Below are 22,791 nucleotides of genomic sequence, written 5' to 3' on the forward strand. Positions count from 1 at the left end.
TTCATAGGGTGAATTTGACAAGTTAGCATCGTCTTTTTTAAAATAAAAAAGTGTATACTGTATTTGTAGGGGGAAAGGGTCCTAAAAATATAAAACAGCTAAAGTTAAATTTGATATTAGAGTTTGCAAATTTCACTCATTTAATGTGCTGTGTAAATTGGGTGAAATTCTTAGACATGAGATGACTCACTAATCCTATTCCAAATGGCATTTGGAAAAGGGTCAATTTAACAAATGAATCTCCTATTCATTTTCCAGAGCACTGGATTAAAATGTGATATCATTGGAAGTAGTTTATGATAATGATTGCTAATATGTACTTAGCTTTTGTTAGAGTCAAAGTGAATGTTTTATAAATTCAGTATTATCCCAAAAGTTCTGCATACTTCAAACAACCATGGTCAATTTTTAATAAATCTGAAGTTACTGTTTGTTCTAATGTCTTATTTATCAAAATTTACTTTTCAACTCTATAGAGTAATAGACCAAAGTAGGTTAATCAAAAAAATGTTAATATGTGTATCTGGACTACCATATCATCAAATTTCTATACAGACATCATAATGCTTTATTTTTCAGAGTACTTTATAAAGCATACTTGCTTTTCTGTCTGTTTCATTTGATGCCCTCAAAACAGGCAGATGTCACTATTTCTGTCCCATAGATGCTCTGATGAGGCTCAGAAAGTTCAACAACTTGCCCCCAAATTATTTTTCCAACAAAATAAAATATTTGACAAGAATATTCCACTTGTGTGTGTGTGTGCATGTGTGTGTAATACAGATCCTAATAACAGTGATAGTTCTACATATGATAATTTATGACTTAACTGAAGTCAGCTTGTACTATAGTTTGAGTAAGTGGTCCCAAATGGTTAATATGTAGGGTCTTGGTGATCAGGGTGGTGCTACTGGGAAATGCTAGAAGTGTTAGGAGTTGTCAGCTAGCAGAATGTCCTTCCATCACCAAAGGTGTACTCTTTGAAGGGATTCTGGCACCCAAACTCTTTTTCTAATTCCCTCCTAGTTCATGCTATAAGTAGTTTTACTGTGCCACATGGTCCCACCATGATGGGCTACCTCACAACAGATCCAAAGCAGTGCCCGGCACCCCAATCATACACTGGCAAGTCCCCAAATGTGAACCCTAATAAATTGTTTCTCTTTGTAAGTTCAAGTTCTCTGAATTTTGTTATAGCAACAGGAAGTTAACTAACACACCTTGTAAACCATGGATGTATTTATTTATTATATTTAATTTTATTTATTTAAAGAGCAAAAAAAGAAAAACAGACAAAAGGGTAACAAGAATACAATTCAAAAAATAAAATAAAACTAAGAAATAACTAGTTGGTAAATTACATACTGTCATCTTATAAATAGTTGTTCAATTTACAAAATTAAAGCATACAAAGTATACATTCAAACAGTGAGACTGCAAACAGTTCTGCTCAATGATCCAACAAAAACTTAGTAATATGGTTATCACTCCTACACACTTAAACATGCATGCAGTTATAACCTTTAGAGCACTTCCTTTTCATCTCTTTTTACAATAGCAATTACACATTTGGGGTTTTATTACTCCTACAGTTCTTATTACTTTTTACACTAGAGACCCAATGTGATATTTATAAATATGATTCTTATTTATTTCACTTAGGAGGATAGTTTCAAGTTGCCTCCATTTACCTATGAAGGCCTCAAGATCATCTTTTTTATAGCTGAGCAATATTCCATTGTGTAAAAATGCCAAATCTTCTTCATTCACTTTGCAGTTGATGGGTATTTTGTTTGTGTCCAAAATTTGGCTATTACAGATTATGCTGCTATGAACATGGGTGCACATATATCACTGTGATATGACCTTTTCAGTTTTTCTGGGAAAATACCCTTAAGGAGAATAACTCGGTTGAATGGAACTTCCAATCCTAGTCTTCTGAGAAATCTCCACACTGATTTCCATGGTAGCTGCACCAGTCTACACTCCTACCAACAATGGATCAGTGTTACTTTTTCCCCACATCTTTGCCAACATTTGTTATCAGTTGTTTTCTTGATTGCAGCTATTCTTTCCAGAGTGAGATGAAATCTCAATGCTATTTGAATTTGCATTTCTTGAAAAATCAGTGATGGTGAACATTTCTTCATGTACTTATTTGCCATTTGTATATCTTCATCTGAGAACTATGTGTTCATCTCAGATGCCCATTTTTGGAGAGGGTCTTTGAATTTGGGATCTTGATGTTTTTCAATTCTTTATATGCTCTGGATATAAGTCCTTTGTCTGAGGGGTTGCTAGCTATAATACTTTACCATCCTTTGGGTTTTCTTTTCTCTCTGTTGGTGATTTATTTTGAATTGTAGAAACTTTTCAGTAATATGAGATCCCAGTTGTCAATTCTTTGAAGTGTTTTCCATGCAGTTTGTGTTGTGTTCATGAATTCTCTGCCTATTCCTACATCTCAAAGACTTCTACCTACCTTGTCTTCCAGTAGATTAAGTGTTTCTGTTTTAATATTTAGATCTTTAATCCACATAGACTTTAGTTCTGTGCATGGTGATACGCATGGGTCTATTTCAGTCTTTGGCATGTGGAAAGCCAATTTTTCCAACACCATTTATTAAAGAAGCAATGCTTTTAGTGAACATGTTTAGCACCTTTGTCAAATATCAGGTGACTGAGTGTCTTTGTAGTTGTGCTTGCATTTTCTAATCTGTTCCACTGATCCTCAGGTCTATTTCTTTGCCAGTACCATGCTGATTTTATTACTGTGGCTTTGTACTATAGTTTCTAGTCAGGAATTGAGATGTCTCCTGCCTTGCCTTTGTTGCCCAGAATTGCCTTTGCTATTCTAGGTCTCTTTTTGTTTCCAAATGAATTTTAGGAGCGTTTTCTCTAGATCTGTGAGGTTGTCAATGGTATTTTGATTGGGATTGCATTAAATCTGGATAAGAGTTTTGGGAGTATGGCCATTTTCACAATGTTGGTTCTTCCTAACCAAGAGCAAGGAATATCCTTCCATTTTCTAACATTCTCTTTAATCTTCTTTTTTAGCATAGCATAATTTTCAGCATATAGCTCTTTTACATTATTGGTTAGGTTGATTCCTAAGTATATTTTTAAAGATGCTATTGTGAAAGATAATATTTCCATAATTTGTCTCTTGGTGAGATTTTTGTTTGTGTACAGGAATGCCATTGATTTTTGAACATTGACTTTGTATCCAGCTACACTGCTGAATTTGTTTATTACCTCTAGTAGTCTTTTAATGGAGCTTTTTGGGTCTTCTATATAGAGTATCATGTCATCTGCAAATAGTGATAGTTTAACTTCTTCCCTTCCTATCTTTATTTCTTTTATTTCTCTCCCTTGTCTGATGGCCCTGGCTAGTATTTCCAGAACTATATTGAATAGGAGTGGTGAAAGTGGCCATCCTTGTCTTGTTCCTGATTTTAGTGTGAAAGGTTTCAGTTTTTGTCCATTTAGTATAATGTTGGCTGTTGGTTTGTCATAGATGACCTTTGTAAGATTGAGGTAGAAACCATGTATTCTGAGTTTCTGAAGGGTTTTTATCAAGAACATATGTTGGACTTTATCAAAAGCTTTTTCTGCATCTATTAAGATGATCATGTGGTTTTTGTTTTTGGCTCTGTTGATGTGATGCATTACATTTATTGATTTGCATATGTTAAACCATCCCTGCATTCCTGGAACGAATCCCACTTGGTTGTGATGTAAATCTTCTTGATAATTTGTTGCATTCTATTTGGCAGTATTTTATTTAGAATCTTTGCATCAATGTTCATTAGTGAGATTGCCCTAGAGTTCACCCTTTTGGTTGGGTATTTCTATGGTTTTGGTATGAGAGTAATACTTGCCTCCAAGAATGATTTAGGGAGGACTGCCTCCTTTTCAATATCATTGAAGAGTTTAAAGAGTATTGACATAAAATCTTCTCTAAATTTCTTGTAGAATTCAGCCATGAATCCATGGATGTATTTAAATATTTCTACTTTTGAAAGTGCTTTACTAGCAATCAATAAAAACAAGAACCAAAAGAACTACAGTGGCCTTTTGTACAATGGTATTGTAAATCTTCTGCTCAGGCTGTCTGAGTATGTCCAAGTAGAGTCCTCAAGAATAATTTTAACAGGTGATTCAGGTGTTTTGAAGAAATACTAAAAACAGACTATCGTACCTATAGACCCATTGAAATTCGGGGTCCTGTCTTTTTAAGATCACCATGCCCTATGCCACTTCAGTGAGATGAAAATAGTTACAGGAGCTGGACTAGAACAGATAAAGGGATCCTATATGATTGAACGGCTTCACCTTGCCCATTAAAAGTTCCAAGCTGAAATTAGTCTCTACCCAGAGATGAAGGCCTCACTGACCTCCACCAACTTCTTGAAATGATGAGGAAGGAAAAGCAGGATATTTGGTTATAGATGCTTTTACTAGTCTGGGCTTGTTTCCCATGTTGGTCAGTACATTTGGGTTTCTGAATAAATTAGTAAAGGAGGGTTCTACGATCTGGATCCTTTGGAGAATTTTAGGTTGTGTTTGGACGTCTACTGCAATTACAGTTCAACTTATCAAAGCCATAACTCTTTAAGAGAGATATATCCCCAACTCCCTGCATTCCCTCATACTGACTGTTTCAGATAAATTTAGGAAAATCCAGAAGATATCAGTGTTCCATGGAGACACTTCCCAACTCATAAACACAAAAGCCTTTAAGAGACATACTTTGGGAAATGTAACCTGCATTATGTTGTTCCTGGTGGAACATTCTCACTCAAGTTTACCCACTCAGTGGAGACAGAGGTTTCTTGAGCACATCCTATGAGCCAGGCATTACGAGGGGACAGATCTACAAAGAGATTTCATCCTCAACTAGAGGGCAGAGTTTCTGCCCTCGCCATGTTTGCATGTGAAAGAACGGGAAAGTAAATGAATAAACATAATATGTTAAATGTTATAATAGAGCCTGACTCAGCATATAAACCTCAATGAAAAAGGAATGGCACAAAAGGATTCCTACAGAAGTCAAAGTCTGAGCTCTGAAGGTCAAGTATGAGTTAGCCCAGTTAGGGAGACAAAGGCAATAACAGGTGCAGATACTTAGAAATACGAAGAGCTCAGGTGAGTCTAAGAGAAGGACAATGGAAAGGGATATATCTCTGGAGGTGGCACCAATAGCAGATAACAATCAATACAGAACAAATTACTGACATCCCTAGTCTTCACGAACACCAGCTCTCTGAAGTAGGAGACACATGATTATGTGTTCCCTTCTCATGATAACACAACTTGCTCGAAGAGCCATTCACGTTACTTGGTGGGAGGCATGGCACAGAAGGAAATCTGGTTTGAACCCATGTGCCAGGTTCCTACCACCACATACCATTTTACTTCCATAGTAACTATTATGGGAAAGAAAAAACTTCAAATATAATCAAGAAACATCAAACAGATTGCTAAAAAATTTATACTGGACTAGAGAGAAGGAAAATACTTTCATTCATGGTTTAATATGCTAGTTTACCCTTCAAATTTTTGTTTAGGAATTTTTTTGGCAGGAAATAATGCTTAAAAACTTCCATAGCAAGCCATCTTCACATTGCTTTGCAGTATCACCAATCATTGTTTTGCCCTTTACAAAAATTAAACAATAAAATTTCCAGAGATAATGTGAATTATTTACATATGGTGCAATTAAGAAACATAGTTTTTAAAAATGTGTTTCTACTATAAAATAAAATCTCAGTTTTCAATTCCTTCTTGTTTTGGTGAGCCAAAATGATTATAAATTGTAATTGATTAACTCTTAATACTGAATTTGACTTTGGATACACAATATAAACAGTCATTAAAGGAGGATTAATTTGGCTACACCAGATGGATTCCAATCTGTTTTGGAAGTTTATTACAATTCTCATTTTCTTACAAAACTGAGAAGATAGAACAGTTTTCACTGTCCTTGTGAACCTTGTAATGTCCTCATTGTTGGTTTGGACATTCTTCAGGAACCAAGGACAAGGTACGTTCCTTGTGAATCACAGAATACTCCTCTTAGTATCTTATTCTTGAACTTCACAGTAAGTATCTTGTGTGGCAGCCCTTGATTTTATTTCAGTAGCCTCAGTAAAAAGGTTGATTTTACAAATATATTACTTAATGACTTTTCTAAGCTACTTGCTCACAATATGGAATCCTTTTACTTTCTGTCACACTAACTTTATGAAACGTTAAATATTTAAACTTTCTTGGATTTAGTACTGGATGTGTGTTTTCTTTAAAATTTCCATTCGGTGAAATAAAACAAACATAGAATTGCCTTTACGCACTTAACTGAAAGGTCCTTTCCGTATCTTTCCCTTAGGATTACCATTCAACAGAAATAAAAGGTTTCTATTACATGCCTGAGGAAGTTCCTACCCAGAGAAAGAGATCCTGATAGGAACTTAGTCCAGATGGGCCATTTCTAAAAGAAAGACAGAAATGGAAAGAGTTGTCAATAGAAAAAAGAACAAAAAATGTCAGAAACAGAAATATCAGAAAAACATGTCACCATCCTTCCAAAATGGAATGGGGCCCTAAAAAAACCACAGAATAGATAGAAATAGAGAAAGTCAGAGTAAAAGACCAGCTGCCACACACACACACACACACACACACACACACACACACACACACACACACCAGTCAAGACAGAAACCAGAAACTCAGACTTTATGAGAATAATAGGAATTGGGTGTATACACACTGCAAAGTTAAACCATAAAATGAAATACAGGTATAGGCAGCAAGGCACTGATATAAGTAGAAAAAGTCAGGCTTCACACCAAAATTGGATTTTAAAGACACACAGAAACACAGAATAAAAACAAAAAGAAAAACTAAGAAGTGAGAGACTACATGAGACGGTTTTTAAAAGCTAACAGAGACAAATAGATGAATAGACAAAACTGCATACCTGTCCAGTCGGAGAGACTGAAAATTAGTGTTTTGAAAGTGAAAAAGTTCTAAGACACTTATAAAGAAAAGGGACTGCATTGTGAAAGTAAGCGGTCTCTGGGAAGAAACCGGAGATAAATGAGCCTTGCCCTGATCACGGATGGAGAAAGACAGTGCGCAGTTACACAGGCAGGCTCAGGGTCAGCAGGGTGCCTAGTTGCTGAGTGGTGAAGGTCTTTTCCTGGGACTCAGAATCAATGAGTAAAGCAGCAGTAGTCTGTCCACAGCAGTGATTCTCAGTGGAGGACTCTGGCCCCCTCCAGGGTACATTTGGCAATGTCTAGAGATACTTGAACGGTGACGATTAGAATTGGGGCATACCACTGACACCCAGTGGGTAAGGCCTGGAAAGCTGCTAAACACCCAATAATGCTCAGCACTATTCTTTCAACACAAAGAATCACCCAGTCCAAAATGTCAGCAGTGTGGCTGTTGAGACTACTGTCCTACACTATTCTCACAAGGAGAAAATCCTTACCATTCATTTGGCAACTGGAATTTGCCATCCCTGGAACAAAACCAAGAATTCTAATGTCAAAATTTCAGAATCATCCTCCTCTGGTCTCGTAGTGTTTGAGTTTGGAACAAACAGCCAGAGAGATGCAGGGCAGCTTGATAGGAGACTTGAATTCATTAATTAGCTGAGCAGTTTTGGAAACAAACTATCCCTAAAGAATTCTCTTTTGATGCCAGTAAAGTGGGTGGTTACAATAGAAAAACCATCCCCAAACTTTTCGAGCCTAATAGTCACTTTTTAAGAATAAAAAAGAAAAAGAGAGGAACAAAGTAATTGTACTTTGAAAAGCAACTTACTTTGAGTATCTGATACTCTAGAAAACATGGTTTATTATAATGTGAAATTATTTTAACTTTCCAAAACTAATATACATCTGTATTTATGCAACTCTTGTTGGATGGATTTACAGGTGAGACTTGGACTGGATATGACCATCTAGTCCCTAACCATTTCTTCCCTGTCTGTCTCTACCCTGCTTACAGTAGTACTGAGATCCCTGACCTTTAATTCTGAGGCAATTATATTCATGATTATCTCTGAAGTCTCTTTTAAAGACTGACTAAGCAGTGAGGAGCAGGTAGGGAGTAGGAATCCCATTGTGACCATCCAGGTGGTGGAGGTGGAGAGGGAAATTCAGGTTGTAAGGGTGAGGAACTGAAGAGTTGCCCCCTGGCGCAAAAAAGCAATTGCTATCCAGGTCCAAAACACAACTGTCTCTTCTGTACTCCACATCATATAACTTCTCAAAAGAATTCATATGTTTAGATTTTTAAATTCTGACTTGAAAATGTGAAACACTACGAGCCAAGCACAGCATTTTTGTAGGCTGAATTAGATACAAAAAGGGTCACTGCGTGACTTTTGGATATTTATAATAGATTTAACTTATTTGATTTAATTTATAATCTAATCTTATTGCCTCAAAAGACCATCAAATAACTAATAGAAGATTGAGCACAAAGTTAAAATATAAATACCTTTGAAATACAACGACACACAAACTCAGTTTTCTCATTCCTTACATCCAATTCACAACCAAATTCTGTCAGCTTGGCATTCAAAATGGATCCTAAATCCAAAACTAGCATCTTTGTACAAATCCCCAGCATAACTAGCTTGGTTATCCTGTGAGATTCCAACCTGGTCTTCCTGCTTTCGTTCTGGTCTTTTTCCCGCCAAATGTTTCCAATTCATTGGCCAGAGTTGCATTGTAATATAGTATCATGTTATTTTACTGCTTTTAAGACACATTTCAACTTGCTGTCCTAAAATGTCCTGCTCCTCACCCTCTAGCCCCTGTCTGTCTCTACCCTGCTTTTTATTCTCCTATTCTGCTCTTCCCTCTCCTGTACTCTGACCTGGGAACCCTTGAACTTGCTCTTCTTTTAGGATGGAATGCTTCTCCTCAGACAGATATATAAGCTGCTTGTTCCTTTTGTTCAGGATTCCCCAGACATTTGCCTAAATATCTTCTAGAAAGTAGCAGATACACTTCTCACCCTACCACTGTGCCCTGAAGAAGTTGCCTTCACATCACTGATTCATCATTTACATAATTTGGTATGGTATCCTATACATTGTACGTTCTTTTCAGTTTGTATGCAAGTTTCATGAGGAGGGAAATTTTACTATTTTTCTCCATTCTTTAGTTTATCCTCAGCATGTAGAACTGTCACAAAATAGATGTTGGATTAATATTTGTTTCAGATATGAATGAATGCATAACCTCTGAGAAAGCAAATACAAGGTATAACAGTGATATGTTTGTAAATAACCTAGAGCCTGTCTTATATCATCAGGACCATTATTATTATTATTGAAAACTAAGTTAAAATGCTTCAATGGCTGCAAGTTAATTGAAGGTTTCTTATAGACCTGGGGCAAGTTAGACTAACACAAATTCTTACAACTTAACTATCAGGGTTTCAGGTTCATTGATGTGCAAGATTTCCCCTGCCAGTCTCCTTTCCTTTTCCCCTCTCTCCTTTGTACTTCTTTCTTTGTTTTTCTTTCTTTCTTTCTTTCTTTCTTTCTTTCTTTCTTTCTTTCTTTCTTTCAGACCTCCTTTCAAATATATTTATTATTCCCATCCCCATGCCATGTCTCCTGGGAATCTCCCAACTTGGCTGAGCATGGCTCGCTCCATGCCTAGCCCGTGGACCCCGTGGCATCCCCTTGTGTTTGTGGCACAGAAGCTCTGGCAGCTCCTGGATTGATGAGTTCTCCATGCTCTTTTCATGACCCCAAAACTCCCACCAGCACCTCCTCCCTCCCCTGCCAACATCACAGCCTACTATGACTTTCCTCTGCTGTGGAAACTTGGAAATTATTTAAGTCAGTAATTGTGTTCTTTCTCATTTGTCATTTTCCAAACACCAGTCATTTATACTGTAGTAAACAGTACATTAGCCACCAGACAGTTCCTAATCTGTCATCCCTTTTGTTTGATCCACTCTATCTATTCAAGGAAGGAGCTGCCTGGAAAGACTTCCCCTTGCTAATGAGGAGTCCGAGGTCTCACCTTGCTCAGTCCTTCTTGGGGAGAGTGGGTGGAGGGTGCTGTAAAGCAAAGATCTGACCTGGATCTTTGTGATTTACTGTTCCAGATTCCAGTTTAGAGAAGACAAAGGGTGTTGAAAGAAAGTTCCAATATGCAGAAATAACCCGTAAGCCCTCTTAAGAAATAACTATTTGATCTCTGTGTTTCTTTGTCTTTTTCTTTTCCTTTCTTTCTTGAGAAAGGGTCTTGTTGTGTATTTCAGGTTGGCCTTGAACTATCACTCTGTCTCCCAGGCTGATCTGGAACAAGCTGCAAGTCTCCTGCCTCAGCCTCCTGAGTACTGAGATTACAGGCATGCCCCACCAAACCTGGCTGACTTCAATCCTTTATGTTACTTGACTTGCCAAACCAAAATAAAAATGATATAGTGAATACAAGGAAAGAAAGAGGTCATATTTTCCAGTGGCCAGAATAGTGTATTAGGGATCAGGGCTCTCATACTATTTCTGCCATCAACTTTGAGCATACTTCAACAATAACAGTAAGAGCTAAGTTGTACTGGACTTTTCAGTAAAAATATACATTCTCTTAAATGTTCTTTATAAAACTGGAGGGGATGATAATGGAGATGACAATCCCCATTATAGAAATGACAAAAATAAGTCTTCCAAAGGTTAACTAATTTACATAGCTAGTAAGTGCTAAACCAAAATTCTGTGTTCTGGTCTGTGAAATCCAAAGATAAGAATTAAAGTAGGTGCTACACTTTCTTTTTTCCTTTGTGGTGGGAGCAGTGAGAGAACTAGTTGACTCATCCTTTTCTTTGGTCTTGGGCAAAGTTATGCATATAGCACAGGCAAAGAAAGGACACAAATATCCGAATTCTGGGGCTCTGGTCTCAGCAGTGACATCCTTTCTTCAGGTGAAATCCTATGACCCCGTGAATCTCACACTTGACCCTGTATGTACAGGGTTAATCTGGTGGCTCGGCCCCTGACAAAGCAGGGCACCACACTCCAGAAGCTTAAGTTCAGGCTGCCCTATATATGCTACGGTTATATTTCAGGCAAAGTGACAGCTAACTACTATCACACAGCAGCAACCTTCAATTCATATTAACCTGTACTAGCGTTACAATCGGGGACTGGAGGTAACAGATCCTTTATTCTAGATCCAATTCTGTGTCCCCCGGCCATCCAGGCTCCCAGCTGTTCCATTTTCTGTTTTGCTTTGTTTCCTAAAGATAGTCATTTAACTTCCCGTCATCTTCAGCTCCTAATTGCTACAACCAGATGGAATAACTCACTCCTGGGTGAATCAGAGACTATTTCATTCTGTGACACTGACTGAGAGAGTCCACGTCCCCGTGGGAGAATTCTGATTGAATCACTTGGTTACTATTCCTCCCAACATCTGGCAATGTTTCACCTTTGCTTTTTATTAAAAATAGAAGACTTTATGGGGTTTTAAAAACATATTCCAAATAAATATATACATAAGTAATATTTTTAATTAAAAATCCACAGGTAGAAGCTTCTGTGCCAATTTTTTTTTTCTTTTAAATGTTTTAATAAGCACATGGAAAATTTTGTTCTGCCTTTAAAGGGAGTATGAAGTGGATGGGTCAAGAATGTACTCTATTATATATATATAAAATATACTGGGATCACTTGCACACATGATTCTTGCACACACGATTCTTGCACATGTGCCTTTCTTGCTAACTGGATGTCGCTCTATCATCCTTCCCACTAAGTATCACTTCTCAGCAGCAGGGCTCCTGTGTGTGATCAGAGGTGATGGGACCCTAGAGCTGACAGCCCACAAATTGTTACTGAGCCTCATTAAACACCTGAGATGTGTGAGTTACTTGCACATACCTCAGTATCCACGGGTCAACAGTTCCACAGACATTCAGAGATTTCCTTTCTGTTCTTAATTACAAGATAAATAAATCTCAAACACTTCTGCAGTTCTGTTACAGGGGCAATATTTTTCCCTACTGAAAAGAGTTTATAGGACTACCTGGTAGGAAATACTGTCTCTCTTGAATCAATTCTTTTTTTAAATGCCTCTCATATTTTCTCTGTACAGATGGGAAAAAGGAAAACCAATAGACAGTGAGCACCAATGTGATATAATAGGCTGTGAGTTTCATCTCTTTCAATTATTACGATTACTCTAAGAGGCAGTGCTATTATTCAGCCAAATGTTTCAATAGGGAAATCCACCTTGGAAATGTAAGCAACATACTCAAGTTCACATGACCACAAGGAGAGAGTGGCACTATTCAATAATGAGTCAAAGTGACTTCAATACCTGCATTGTTTCTCACTTCCATTTTTCTCCAGACGAAGAATATGATATTACATGAATGTAAGGATTTATATATTAACTTTTATTGTGACTGATACTCTAAACTCGTTTAGTGAAGATCATTTTTTGGTCCATATTTCATCGGGCCTGTCTTCCCTGATGAATCTTAACAATTCAAACTTGATTTCCTAGTTTTTCTTGTAGCTAGGAAATCATGCCATTTGACAGGATTCTGACTAAAGCCAACCAAGGAAAGATACCTGGATTTCTACTGCTCCATTTCTACAGTCTGGGGATGCAGTGATCATACGGTGAGGAAGCTGCGATAAACTGAGAGGTGAAAGCCAGTGCACAGAGTATGCGGAAGGCAAACCAGAGCATGGCTTTTAAGTGGTGGAGCAGAGCAGCTGTGCCCCTGGACTGCACACTTCCAGGCACACCATAAACCACCAGCTGGCTAAGCCAGTGATAGCCGTGATTTCTGTTAGCTGCTTCTGCTTCACTAAAGGAAATAATTCGGCCTCCGTAAGTAACATCTTCAGTGAGATAAACTGCTACTATTGAAGGACTATATAAAAAAGAGCATTTTATAGACCTTTAGAGTTTAGAGAAAGCATTCAAGAAAGAGAGATCAATACGCCAGAAGAAGAAAGGATACATTTCATAGAAGTGGGAAAAATTGATCTGGATATTTTAGAAAGACAAGAAAGAGGAAGAGGTCATTTCTGTGTAGACATAGAGGGTGAGACCAGGTGTTCAGAGAACTTTGCATCCTTCAGGGATGTCAACTTAGTCACACAGCTGGAAAAAGTTTGGAGAAGTAATGGGTGTAAATGGTACTAGGCTGTAAAGTCAGACTTTTCAGAGCCTATTATGCTGCAAAAACCCTGAACAGTAAGATGCTATCAGGTACCCAGATAATGCTTAAAGGCAATGAATGTAACAGCTGGTGGATGGGGGTGGTAACTAGAGGTTGGAAGACCAAGTACAAAGACTGAGATATAAAGACACTGCAAGAGGAAAAATGTAATGGTGGACACTAAAGCAGAGATTACAAAATATTTATCAAGAAGGAACACAAAGAACTTACAGAGGAAATGAATAGAGATAATATAGCATGGGATTAAGTCTCCAAGGGAGGAAAATAGTGAAGCATTTTGAGAATATCAGAGTTGGAAGGAAAACTGGATTTATAGTAAGTCAGGTCTGCGCTCCAGGGCTTTTTATTCATAAGTACAGTTTTGTATTTCAAAGGCTTCATTTATATAACAGAAGGGCATTGGCTGATCTCCTTGGTCTGTTGTGTTAGACGAAATATCACTTGACAGTTGCTCAATGAATACTTTCTATGAGTGTTATTATCATCGTCAAATAGAGAAAATTTTAAAAAGTTGCCTGGTCTCAGATATTTCTGGTACCTGGGTTCAAACTCAACCTGTCTCTCGCTTGCCAGGAAGGTACTTATGTCACCGAGCTAAATCCCTGACCCAAAAGTTGCCTGGTCTATAAAAGCAAGAGTTCACTAATGCATATGGGTTTTCAGTATTTTTGAGATGCTGATATCAGAACTCCAAAGTTATGTTTACCTTAGGAGATAATTATAGCAATGTACATATTATAGTGTCCTACTGACCCCTGAAAAGCCACTGTTACTATATGCATCCCTTCAGGTCACCAGTGAGAATGTCCAGCATCTTTGTAGTCAAGGGATACTCTAAACTTCCAGGCACTACCAAGTCTCTGTGGCCTATGAAACTCTCCTCTTTCTGTCCTCACTGCATTCCAACACAATAACTCCCCAGTTTACAGTTGAGCTACAACCTATCTCTCACAGGTATACTGTATAAGACTCACAGGTGTGTACTATATAAGACTCAGTTGGATTAGGAACCAATCCAATTTAGGAATGTTCTCCCAGAATGGAACCCATTAATCACTAAGTTGGGGACTTACTGTACTTAGTTTCTATGGCTAACATGCCTGTGTGTGTGAACCTGTGTGACATGGCATACTGGGTGTGATATCATATTAGCACAATTAGCAGTCATGTACTCTGCTTTATGGGCCACCTCTCATTTCCTTAAATTCTCGATGTCCATGTGTTTCAGGAGACAAGTGAAAAGAAAAGAAGGAGCAGGAAGAGGAAAAGTCTGCTGGTGTCTTTCCAGAAGCTACAGGATGTGGTGTGCTGACAGAAGACAGTAACAACCTTGTGTGCATAAAAATGAATCCTAAGTCCTTCCCTTCTGCTGCAAATGGAGAGGTGTCAGCTCACATCATTCTGAAAACCAACAGTGTTCCTGACACTGTTCTAGTGATTTTCCAACTCCAGCTCATTTAACAGTACTTGTATATACACACTGAATGACTCGTCATAGGAGCTAAAATATAAAATAACATGGAAGAAACATAGGCCATTTGTATGAATTTTGCATTTGGCTGTCTCCTCTGCCCAGAAGGCCATTCTCATGATCACTGTACCTCACATTTCACTGAATCTCTACTCAAATATGTTCATCGGAGAATTCATCTTTGGCAATCTCTGTTTCTTCTTACTGTTTTGTGTTTTTCAGACAATGTCTACAACTATCACAAGGTAAAGGCATAGTTGCTTATTTTGTCTCTGCTACTCAAGGTGAGCTGTAAAGATTCAGAGCTTGCTCTCCCGTGATTGTCTCTGAGTGCCCAGGACTCTTAATATTACTAGGCACAGATGAAGTTCTAGATGATCATTTAAAGAAATGCATCCAGCTGCCAAAGACACTAAGAATATATCTTGCATCTTTAGAAAAGCACATTTCCCAGTTTCATGTCCAAGGGTCATACAATGACATCTAACAACCAAAAAAAAGGCAAGAGAACATGAACGAATGTCCATCCTGACTACCTCAGAGCCCCTGCCACTCTCCATCGACCAGAGTGCTTACTTAGCAGGAGCTGTGTCCAGACCACAGGCAAGTTTAGTTCTTTCCCTGTGGATCCCTGGAAACTGGAGTCCTATTCCTTTTCCTTTCCAAATGGATTATATGCAGTTAACCTTTGCTCCAAAGGCCTCTACTCTCCAAATTACCGATTACCTAATCCAAAGTAATGTGGGCTCTGTTTAAACCTAATGAAGACATGGTGGTCAAAGACCTGTTTGCAAAGCACAGTACCATTAGGGAAGATTAATCACCTTTTAACCAGCACTTCTGTATTCTGGCTCCAAGCAGCCGGAGAGGAGAGGGAAGCATCCATCACTTCATCCAAGCAATACCAAATGCTACTGCAGTCATCCATCAGGGAAGCACTGACCTGCCGCAGCAGGGGAGTGAAGTGAACAGAAGCACAAGGGTGTTCGGATAAATATGGAAACAAACATCCCCGGGGTGGCAGAGAATGGGACAGAGTATTGTAAAGTTCTGCAATAATGTGTGGCTTCCGCAGTTAGGTGTGTGTTCCCAGTGCAGTGGTGCACAACAGGGTGCTGTGTTAGCTTGTGTTCTTTAGCTCAGATTCCTTTCTTCCAAAGCCGTGTGGCAAACCTAAAAACAAATTGTATGCTGGTATCTCTTGCACTGCTTTTAGATACCAAGAAAATATTTGCATACTCAGAATACATGGGGCCTGACCTATTCTGGGTTCATAGTGTTTTTGGAGTTCAAATTCTTCAACTCAATAAAACATTTTAAAATACAAAACAACAATTTTACACAACAATTGTACATTTTTGTACAATTGCAGTGCTGTGTTTGTATAACCTGTTGGTGCCTAAAAACACAAAGAACCCAGCATAGCTGCAGGTCAGTTACCAAATGGAATTGTTAAGAACATCCTGGCTCACCTGTGAGTTTGAATAATACATCAATTGGACAAAGTGGGCTGACATTGATGACCACTGTAGCCTGGTAGATGCTCTTATCACCGCCAGTACTTCTTCATGCATTGCAAGGCATAGATGTTTAAAATGAAGACCCTTTGTAAGAGTCCTATTGTGTGGAACTTCCGGTATTTAGGCACTATGAGGACAATTTTCTAATTATTCACATAACCTTGCATTTCTGTATTAAGAACCCATTGTTTGTACCACTTCTCATGGTGCTTATCTCATGCAATCTAGTATTGGAACAAATTGCATGTTCCCATCCTCTCCACTAGATTGTAAGCTCTTGAAGCATGGGCCGAAAATCACACTCATCCATAGATCCCCTGAAGTGCCTGGCACTTTCCAAGTGAATAGAGGCACTTAATAAACATCAGTAGAATTGGATTTTTTGAAGAGACCATACATCAAAAGAAGTAAAATGAAATTAATTTATTGGAAGCTTATTAAAATGCACTTTCTCCTCTCCCTCCAGTGCACAGGAAATTCAAGCCAGCATGAGCTGAAGAGCATCTTCAGTATCAAAATTAAAGATCATTGTTCTTCCTCTTGCTGCAGCTAGGTGACATGGTGTGTGCAGGATAATATGGGAAGACCCACACTTACAACCTCAGAACGCCCCTTAACAAAGCTTGCTGAGCCTGAGCAAATTCATTAATGCAACTGAACCTCAACTTCCCTGTCAACTTATAAATGACTACAAGGGCCTTTCATAGGTCAACATATATATCCAGTGTCCAGCATGGCCCATGGTCTCTGGCTTACAATGAGCACATCTATAAGAGTTAAAACCACTTCCTATGGCAAGACTTGAACTTCTGAATCTGAATTTATGAAATAGTACTATGTAGAGGTCACACATCTAAATTCAACAGTAATTTGGTAAAGAAAAAAATTTAAAAGACTCATACTCTAGAATTTAGTGAGAATTAGAGTACACATCATTATTGTCAGAGTGGATGTGAGTTGAAAAGGATGGAAAGTGGTGAGTGTGTTCCTGTGTGTGTGTGTGTGTGTGTGTGTGTGTGTGTGCATGTGTGTGTGTGTGCAATGCACCATGCATACATACAGTGTATTTTTAAGCAGATATTGGTCCACTGATGTGTTCTCTCAGAAATACCAACAACACGGACTGTGAGGTTTGGGCTGTTTCTCTGGAGATGCCCTTATGTGTTACATGGTTACTTTATCCATGATGAAAAACAATAGACTTGATTTTTAACTGTCCTTTGATGGCCTTTCTCTCTGTTTGATGTGACTCAACCTCTCCCCCTCTACTCAGGCTCATCACTCAGCAGAGAGCCAGGTCACACATTCAGGAGGAGCCTTGAGAACACGCCCCACCCTTACTCTGACCGAGTTTTCCCTTCCCTGCCTTGGCTTTCATTTGTCTCTTCCTCATCATGCCTTATCACTTCTGCTCCTCTTTTGCCCTGTCCCTACATGGATGATTGAGTCTTTTTTAAACTTCCATCTCTACCCACTCCATCCTCTGGCTGCAGCCTGGTCGTATCTCCCCTCACCACTCGCTCATAATATCCGGAACCTCTGCTCTCCCCACTCCCACATCTGATCCACTCTGATCTCCCAGAGAGTTCGCAGTTGTCCTCCTGGGCATGTCTGCTCTTTGTAAAACTCTACTCAGCTCACCTGTGTCCCTCGGCTGCTCTGAATCTTTTCAGAGCTTCCTTCTCTATGTCCACCATTTTGTTCAAAGTCTCTCCAAATTCTCACCATCATAGAGATCTTCCTGTACTATTCCATCCCTGCTCCTGTTCAGTCTCTCCTGCCTCTTCTTCATTTGTCTTCGGATCACTTAATCACTTTTCCATTATACAATATTTTATTTATCTATTACCTGTCTCTCCTTGTAAAACCTACAAAATTAGATGTAAAATTACTTGAAAAGACTTGAGATTCTTAAACTATCTAGACAGTGAGATTAGAAAATGAAATGAAAAAAAAAATAAAGATAATAATAGCATTTGTGCCACCAGAAAGTGTTGGTTATTGGAACAAGCATCTTATACACAGGTTCACAAGTCCCTCTCTTTACCACACATCCTGACACCATGGTTTATGGTCACTCTGAGTGACTTCAGGGTCACAAGTGTTAAATGATTTTCACTGGGGAGCAAAGGCCGAATGTGATGCAGGGCCACATTTTCCAAAATGCCTTTCTCTACATGATCTGTGCTGAGTGAATGTTGGTAGCAATTCATTGTAATATGAATCAGCAAACAAAAACTTTTTCCCAGTTCTGGTAATCAACAGAGAAAGGCTTCCCTGAGAAGGAAAACCTTAAACTAGACTTGAAGGATGAATAGGATTATGGTAAGTGGAGAAAAGTTGAGCAAACAGATGTTTGATTACCAGCTATAATCTTTCAGAGCCAGAATAGGAATGCTCAGTAGCCAGAAGCTCTGGGATATTTTTGCAACTTCAGTTTAGAGAAAGAATTTTTATTCTTAAAAAGACAGTTTATTCTCTTAAAGGCAAATATGGACATATCAGAAGTAGGTTTATTGCACCATTTAAAAAAACTAAAACAGGGAAGAGAATCAGAAGACTGGGTTTATTCACTACGCATTCATTATTCTTTCACTTATTCAAGCTATATGCGTTTATTAGGGGCTGACCCTGTGAAAGAATCAGCAACAGGAAGATCCCATAATCCTGTAACACTATAAAACTTGGTATAAAAAGACAATAATGGTAAAATTATCAGTGAGCAATAAATGAAGTTCTTATGATCTCAAAAATGCGGGAAATCACCTCTGATGCACACAGAGCTGCCAGGGTAATGAGAGAATTAAGGAAAGGAATAGCATGGAGAAAAATCCAGTTATTTCACTGAATCTTCCTTTTCTATATTCATTCATTCAGAAAGCATCACACAATGTAGCCCACTGTAGAGGTAAATCACTATGTAGCTCAGCCTAACCCTTCAACTGCATCAGGCTGCTGAGTACTAGGGTTACAGACATATAAAATAGTGCTCAGCTATTCCTTTTGTTTTATTTCTAAGTACCTGACTTTACCAAATCTGTGTCCATGAGAAGTGGGCACTGTAGGGTGATCAAGGAGTTCCCTTTGCTGGTAAAGACTGCTGATTGCTTTCTTATTTCTTTTCTACAAAAGTGAATTTGTAGTATGTCCCAAACTAGTACCAACAGATGCAAAGAGGAAATGCCCACACATATGGTTCATAGGCTTCTGTGAAGAGCAGTTTTTGTTCATATCCTTTCTCTGTATCCCACCATTAAATCCTCAAAGTGTTATTCTATATCCAGAGAACACGCAAGCTTGTATCCTCCATCCTGTGCATTGTGCAGAATACTCACACTGACCTAATTACTGTGGCAATTTGTTTCCGTCACCCTAGATAAACCACATAATTTCTTATCCAAAGTGACTTTTCCCACCTCTCCTCCATGCCACCTTCATAATGTCGCTAGCTCCAGAGCCTGCAGGCAGGTCTAGCAGAGTCTGAGGCCCACGATGGGATCCAAAATAGAGTGTAGACAAGGTGAGAGATAACAGGAAAGGTTAAAGGATAGTGAAAGAGGCAGGACAAAATTCCCAGAAGGTCAGACTCCCTAAGGGATGGTGCAACCTTGTAGTTGGCTAATGTTCAACAGCATCACAAATGGGACTGGTTGCTTAGTAGACTAGAGAAGCTCTTTAAAAGGGTAGGTGTGTACACACCTGGTGGCCCATGGGGTGATCCACACTAGGGAGGCACCAGTCATCTGACCCACCCGATTCAGAACTCAGGCTATAATCCCGTACTCCCAAGAGGGTTCAACCTCCAATGTTAGGGTCAGGCTCTGGGTCAGCATTCCATTCACTCTGCGGATATTTGAGGGTCAATTCTATAGAACACAGATGGGAATCTGTCACGAAGCTTTCTGTCTGCCTGTGAGACTTTTCTTCATTCTCGACTTCAAATTGATCTGATGCTCTGGATTCACTCCCATGCCCGCTTTGTCAAAGCATGTGTGGGCTGTTTATAGCCAGGCTTACTGCGGCCCAGAGCTTTCTCCTTTGTCCTTATGGTTCAAATACCCAGCAGCTTTGGCTAGACACAGAGGGATTGAAAGGGAAGAAGAAATGCTATTAATTATAGAAAGGTTAAATTGTTTGTTCAGAGTCATTCAGTCAGAAAATGGTAGAGTTCAACAAATCTCAAATACCTCAGATTAGGTTATATCCTTTTACTGAATATACCCAGAGCACCTTGAATCTCTTCTTTGGCAATGTTAATCATTCTTGTACCTATTTATTTAATGCCTCTGGTCTCTAGCCAATTATAGACTACTTTAATTTTGTCATTTTCACTCTGCTAGCTCTTGCATCTAGCATACTCTTAGAGTAAGGGAGATGGATACAATTTTTGTTGACTTTAGTAAAAATTCCAAACAATTCATTGGAATTTTTACTAGCTATTTAAGTGATCTTCTAAATCTAAAGCTATTTTTGAACCTAGATATGAAGCATTACTAAAAAAGAAAAGATAAGGCTTAGTTCCCAAGACAGATTATCTTAGGGGTATAATAAAGAAGCGAACCATCGTGAACTCAGATTCTGGGTGTGCACTGCAGAAAGATTTCCTCCCACTGTACTAAGTTACTTGTGTTCAGAACCTGTGAACCCTCAGCAAGCTGTGTTGTCTGTGGTTGCTGCATGCAACAAAAAGAGCAAAGTAAGAACCCAAGGAAACACAGCTAAGCTAAAAAGGGAATGGCAGGTTTAAAAATCACTGCCAAGGAGGTCACCTTTCAGGTTTGTTCCTGAATACTAAGGAGCAAAGCAAGAGCATCCTCTAAGAGACTAGAGTAGAGTCAGAGACTTTTTGAAGACAGAGCAGCCATATTCACTAGAGAAGCTGGAAATCCTGAGGTTGGACCGAATTTACATCTTGTTGAAAGAACTGTCATTTAAATCTCTAGTTATGCTTCAGGATCTTAAGACAAAACTAGAATGAGCTCTGGTGGAAGCTATGTAAAAATGCATAGGATTGAAGATAAAGCCCTGGGCTTCTTGCTGAGCCATCCTAGCCCTATCAGTGTGCCTCCCTACCATAACACTTATCTATCAGGGAAGTTTAACACTGCTGCTTGTATCTGGCATGGTTTGCTGAATTGAGGGACAGATCTACTATCCATAACTGGGATAGGCAAGAGACAGGAAAGCATGTTTCTCACAATTAGGGCCATAGAGGCAATGGAAGAGTCTCAAGGATGAGGAGAGATACAACAGCCCTTTCTAAGGCAGATGTTCACTTCCCTCCCCCTTTAGAGAATGATGGTACTGACCACTGTTGATTCTGACCACATGGATTTTCATTCAGTGTCCTGTAGAGTCACTTTTCCTTCAGTACCTGTGAGAAGTTCAAGTGTTATAAATTTCATGAAGGCAAAGAAGATTTTTCTCTTCTGCCCTATTTTAACTCCAATGCTAAATACAGCAACTGCTACATAGTAGAAATTTTATAAATATTTGATGAACAATTTAACTATTTTGTAGTTTGCTTTTATGTATCAGTCAGATAACTGTGAATGAATGCATTAAAACCAACATTCATTTTTTAAAATATATAAATCACATAAGGTACTTATTTATAGATTATCATAGGTTTGATGGTCAATAATGGTTTGAAAAATTTCTGGAAAGCATTAACTTATTAAGGGAAAAACAGATTCATTTATGAAGACTCTGATTTAGCATTTTGTAATCAACAAGGTGGTTAGCAAAATATAATATGAATAGAAATGGATTCAGCATTTCAAAGACAAAAGCTTCTTTGGAAGGAGTTAATAATCCCTTTGAGAGCATTTGCTACTCACAGAAAGTGAAGTGGGCTGTTACAGCATTTTGTTTATGTTTTAGCAGGTACTTAATACCAACATTGTGTAAATAACTTTGGTACACAGAGAATCAGGCACACAACTGGTCTGTTTCAAATGCTGCCTCTCAGCAAAACACAAGGAAGTGGGGATAGGTACACCAAGAACATAATAAATTCAGAATAGTTACAGCCTAAGGAATACTACCTATCTAATAAATTGACTCCTGACCTTAAATACTATTATGAATGTGAGAAAAATTGACACGTAGTAATAGGTTTTAAAACAAATCAGGATCCTGTTCTAAATTGAAGAAATTTGACTGTATATATCCTTGTTAAGTGAATTTTGTACAAGCAAAGCTGAAAGGTCCTTGAGCTAAATCTGCCCCACCATCTAGAGCCACAGACAAGTGCGCTGCATCTCCCTTCCATCTTCAAATACAGTAAGACAGGCAGAGAACGCAGGACGCAAAATCAGTGTCAAAAACATTCCTGTGAATTTCAGCTTGAAAAGTGCTGAAGAAAGTATGCTTAGCTTAGCAAAGGTTAGATGAGTATGATCATAGCAAAAACCCTTACAAGGCTTCTCTGTTTTTAACCTGAGGAGTAATATGAGAAAAATAGCTAGCAATCCTTAAGTAATTAAGCCAAGAAGCTGAGCAGTTCCTGAAAAACCACGTCTTCTGTAGCTTGGAAAGTTCAAAACAGACAGGCAAGCTTTA

The 22,791-nt window shown here is 38.6% G+C and overlaps 1 protein-coding gene and 1 long non-coding RNA gene across 46 annotated transcripts in view; both read right to left on the reverse strand.

Annotated features, from left to right (window-relative positions):
- The window catches only part of Nrxn3 (neurexin 3), a 1,541,537-nt gene that overhangs the window by 720,746 nt on the left and 798,000 nt on the right, over positions 1–22,791 (reverse strand). The gene's annotated exons all lie outside the window — the stretch shown is intronic.
- Positions 1,240–21,849, reverse strand: LOC134474134 (uncharacterized). The gene is made up of 2 exons (XR_010044762.1): positions 21,537–21,849; positions 1,240–20,299 (listed from the first exon to the last, which is right to left on the reverse strand). It is a non-coding gene; the product is annotated as an uncharacterized LOC134474134 (long non-coding RNA).

Source organism: Cavia porcellus, unplaced genomic scaffold (assembly GCF_034190915.1).
Source record: "Cavia porcellus strain 051 isolate PalLab524CR breed Dunkin Hartley unplaced genomic scaffold, mCavPor4.1 scaffold_31, whole genome shotgun sequence".
In the NCBI taxonomy this organism is placed as follows: Eukaryota; Metazoa; Chordata; class Mammalia; order Rodentia; family Caviidae; genus Cavia; species Cavia porcellus.